The sequence below is a fragment of the Dipodomys spectabilis genome, unplaced genomic scaffold (genome assembly GCF_019054845.1).
Source record: "Dipodomys spectabilis isolate Male_0828 unplaced genomic scaffold, ASM1905484v1 ptg000227l, whole genome shotgun sequence".
NCBI classification, from domain to species: Eukaryota; Metazoa; Chordata; class Mammalia; order Rodentia; family Heteromyidae; genus Dipodomys; species Dipodomys spectabilis.
In genome coordinates, this window is record NW_024870904.1 from 6678716 (window position 1) to 6683554 (window position 4839).

Consider the following 4839-nt stretch of genomic DNA (forward strand, 5'->3'; position numbering starts at 1 on the left):
CAGAAGTGGATGTGTAGCTTAAGTGGTAAAAAGCATCAGCTTTGAGTGGAAAAGCCAAGTAGAATGCAAGGTCTTAAATTCAGCACCAGTACTGGCAAAGAGAGGGAAGAAAGAAGGAAGAAAAGGAGAGCAAGCAAGCAAAGGAAGGAAGGAAGGGAGGGAGGGAGGGAAAAAAGAAAGGAAGAAAGGAGAGTGGGAAGAAAAGGAACAAAAAGAAAGAAAGAAAGAAAGAATGAAAGAAAGAAAGGAAGGAAGAAAGAAAGGAAGGAAGAAAGAAAAAGAAAAAAAGAAAGAAAGAAAGGAAGGAAGGAAGGAAAGGAAAGGAAAGAAAGAAAGGAAGAAAGAAAGAAAAAGAAAACAAAAGAGCACTTGTATATGTCTTTGTTTAATTTGTAACAAAGCCTTACAGACAGGTGCAAATAGCAAATCATCTTTTGCAACCCAGGACTCATTGCTGATATGAGACTTTGGTACATGTAAGAAGAAATTTGATTACTACAGCAGTTGGCAATGTGAGGCTTTAATTCACACAGGTTGCTCTGAGAATAAAGTTGATGTAAAATCAAATTTATGCTTCTGAGACTTAGTAAACGTTTAAGTTTTAATGTGAAAAAAGAAAGAAAGAAAGAGAGAGAGAGAGAGAAGGAAGGAAGGGAAAAAAAGATGCCCACTCCAGGTTTTTATGAAAGCTAAATGAGTTCTTACACTCCAAGCATTTAGAGCAATACCAGGTACTCAGTAAGCTCTATGCGAATATTTGATGTGTTTATTTTATCCCTCTTAGCATATAAGGATGACACAAAACCAATCCTTGTTAATGCTTCTGCACTCCGTCATTTTCTTTTCATTAGGTGGAGATTTTCAGAGCATTTTCTTTGAAATAATGATATTGCCGAGATGCAAAGCTGAATTTATCATCCTTGAAATAATTCAGATAAATGAGGGCATGAGAGTCGACAAAAAACAACTTTATCACAAAATAATCACAGCCTCAAACAGTACTTACAGAGAGAGAGAGAGAGAGAGAGAGAGAGAGAGAAACTAATAGATCCAAGCACTAGTGGCACACCTGTAATCCTAGCTACTCAGGAGGCTGAGATCTGAGGATTGAGGTTTAAAGCCAGCCTGGGCAGGAAAGGCTGTGAGACTCTTTATCTCCAACGAACCATCAAAAATCCAGAAGTGGAGCTGTGGTTCAAGTGGTAGGGCGTTAGCCTTGAGCAAAGAAGCTCTGGAACAGCACTCAGGCCCAGACAGAGTTCAAGCCCCAGAACTGGTACACACATGCACATCCCTCCACACCCCCCGCCCCCGCCCCACACAAATAATGGAAAGAATGAAGATCCTCAACATCCTCAAAGTGTCTTCTTCATTTCAACCAGCTTTAAGTATCACAGCAGCCCAGAGAGGTTAATACATAGCAACAGGATATTCACACCAGCCTCTAGTATGGATTGCTCCATCTTATCTCTGCCCCCTGCCCCTGGCCATTACTGCACCTCTGACCCGGATAACCAGCATTCGACTTCCAAGTTGACCTGTTTTGCCCCTCGTTTTTAGTTTCCGTATATGAGGTACTCATCTTTCTGCGTCTGACTTACTTTGCTTAGCATGATGATTTCCACTTCCTGCAAAGGATAGTCTTTCCCTATTCTCCATGACAAACATTGCATTCTACATATACAGCACAATGATTTTGTTTGTTCATCTTCCCAAAGGTACCAAAGCTGATTCCATATCTGAGCTACTATGAAGAGCATCTCCATAAATATGGACGTGCTGGTGACTCTTCTAAGCTGACTTTCTTCTTCCCTTTGCATGGATATCTGAGAGGGGCACGGACTGGTGATTCTGTTTAGGGATATTTTTTGTTTGCTTGCAATCAAACCCAAGGCCTCATGCTTGTGGGGCTAGTATTCTACCACTGGATTGTACCCTCACCCCTTATTTTTAGGTACAGATCTAAGGCATCCATGATCACCTCTTTCTTAAGCCAAATTCTCCACCCTAACACTCATCTGAAATAGATCTGTGTGTGTGTGTGTGTGTGTGTGTGTGTGTGTGTGTGTGTGTGTGTGTGTGTGTGTGTACATGCATGCATGCTCGTGTGCGCATGCGTGTACACTTGCCAATGCTAGAGTTGGAACTCAGGACCTGGCACTACCCTTTAACTTTTTGGCTCAAGGCTGATGCTCTACTACTTGAGCCACAGCTCCACTTCTGGCTTTTTACTGGTTTATTAGAGATAAGAGTCTCACAGCCAGGCTGGCTTCAAACCTTCAGATCTCAGCCTCTTTTGTAGCCAGGATTATAAGCGTAGAGCCTTCATGGCTTGGAAGACCAGATATCTTGATGCTCATGTTTCTGATTCTTATCTTGCTTTCTCTCTCTCTAACACACACACACACACACACACACACACACACACACAGAGTCTCTCAGTCTCTTTCTCTCTTTAATTGGTTTAGGGCTCAGGGGGAAATGTCAGTCGTATCTACTGATTGCCTAAAAAGCCCCAACAAATAATATCTGTTGCTCTCTGTCATCACCAATATGTCAGTATTTTATGCAGATGTTGCTCCAAGCAGAACTGCCAGAGGTATGCAGCTTCCTTGGGTCCTAGCACACAACTGAGGTGGCTCTAATACCTCTGGGGCAAGGATTGGTAGGCAATACCAATCAGCCTGCAACACTGGGAAGTCAAGAATGAAACAGACCATGGTCCTGAACTCTTGGTAACCTTGGCTCTCAGCATGAGCCAAACACAAAGCTGCCTTCAGACATTTGCTCAGGGTCCTCTTTGATGCATAGCTTATTATCGTTGGCAACCAAAGCTCGATGGAGTCTCTGTCATTCTTAATGTCCCTGGCTATGTAGGTTTCACCTTGGGTGTCCCCACAAGGTTTGGGGAGAGAGGAGATAGGGGATTCTGGAAAGGTGATGACATGTCCAGTCTATTTTGGCTCCACAAATCTCCTGGAGCCTGGTGTCTGGGCTGAGGGTGATGTGGCTATTTCTGTCTGAGCACAGGAGATTCACTGGCTGAGGCTTCCACGTCCCTATTTCTGGCTGCATTCTGACTGCTGTGTCACTGGGTGGGGGGGGGGGGCGGGGGACTGTGACATCACAGCTTCTTTCCAAAGCCTGACACTGTAAGTGACTCATATTGAGAGCACAGGTTATGGCTGTCGGCCTGGCTTAGTACAGCAGACTTCTGGAGTCACCCATTAGTTGTGTGATGAAGGCAATTAGATACCAGGAGAACTGGAAGTGACCTTCACTGTCCACCCCCCCCCCCTTATGAGTGTGAAAGTCCTGGATGTAGTATTTAGGGGAGAAGGCCTGAAGGTAGTGTGGGGGTGTCTCCAAGGAGCTATGAACTCATAACCCTCGGAGGTAAGGTGTATCACAATGCTTTACATCACAGTAAGAGCATACATAGGCACATTTTAACTCACTTCCCAAGATGCCCGGAGGGAAGGGGCATTGGGTTGGACTGTGGCTTTTTGAAAGTCACCAAGGATCAAGGTTTTTTGTCCCATCTTGTTAGAAATCAAGGATGGATCTAGGTGCTGATGGCTCATGCCTGTAACCCTAGCTGCTCAAGAGGCTGAGATCTGAGGATCATGGTTTGAAACCAGCCTGGACAGGAAAGTCCAGAGACTCTTCTCACCAATTAACCAGCAGCAACTAGGAGTGGAGGTAGGGCTCAAGGGGTAGAGGGCTAGCCTTGAGCAAAAGAAAAACCAGTGAGAGAGCAAGTCCTGAGTTCAAGCTTCCAGTTCCAGCATGAAAGGAACGAAGGAAGAAAGAGGGAGAAAGGGAGGAAGGAAGGAAGACAAGAAGGAAGAAGAGGATAAAGAGGTGGAGAAAGAGAGAGAAAGAAGGAGAGGAAGGAAGGGAGGGAGGGAAGGAGGGAGAAAGAAAGACATAAGTGATGGTTTGATTAGGCTTTTATATTTATTATTTTTATTTTTTATTTCATTTTATAGTTATATATTAACATATTTTATATTATTTATGATTATTATTTTTATTATGTTTATTATTTTCTCCTAGGAGATGATCAAGAGCGAGAAGAAAATGATGAAGAAAAACATTGCTTTTTTAATGCATCTCTCCCCATTTAATCAAGGTAGAAATCTTCTCCAAACCCAGAAAACATTCCCTCAGCTCTCATTGGTCAGGACAGAACTGCATATCCATCCCTGGACCAATCACTGGCAGATTTGCAACACCTTTAATTAACCTACTGTGAGTCATGTCTTGGAGCTGGAATCACTGTTCTCTGGACCAGGAACATGTCCATGAGAAAAGAAGGAATGACCATTAACGGCAGACGATCAGCCATGTCTGTCCCTTGCTGAACGGTTGCAAAATTTGGTTATTATTTTTGTGCCAGTACTGGGGCTTGCACTCAACATCTTGCACTTTGGCTTGGCTTTTTCCACTCAAGGCCAGTGCTCTGGCTTTTGGCAGGTTCTTTGGAGATAAGGGTCTTGAGGATTCATTTGCCCTGACTGGCTTCAAACCACAATCCACAGATTTCAAGCCTCCTAAGTAGCCGGGATTACAGGCCTGGGCTACTGATACCTGGCGGCAAAGTACTTGTGTTAGGGCTCAAACCCAGGGCTTTGTACATGCTAGACAAGTGCTCTGAGAATCTGCTACAGCCCCAGTCCTCCAGGGGTTTTTGAGATAAGGTCTTTCTCTGTAGCTCAGGCTACAGAACTTACTGTGCTACCCAGAGTGGCCTCAACCTCCCCAAGTGCTAGGCTTACAAGTTTGCAATGTGAATTACCATGCCAACCGGACACTGTCTCTTAATGATATGTCTCC

General features: G+C 44.0%; 1 non-coding gene across 1 annotated transcript; it reads left to right on the forward strand.

Annotated features, from left to right (window-relative positions):
• Positions 1–364: 364 nt before the first annotated feature.
• Positions 365–491, forward strand: LOC122123364. Its single transcript, XR_006150381.1, has one exon. It is a non-coding gene; the product is annotated as a small nucleolar RNA SNORA40 (small nucleolar RNA).
• The last annotated feature ends 4348 nt before the right edge of the window (positions 492–4839 follow it).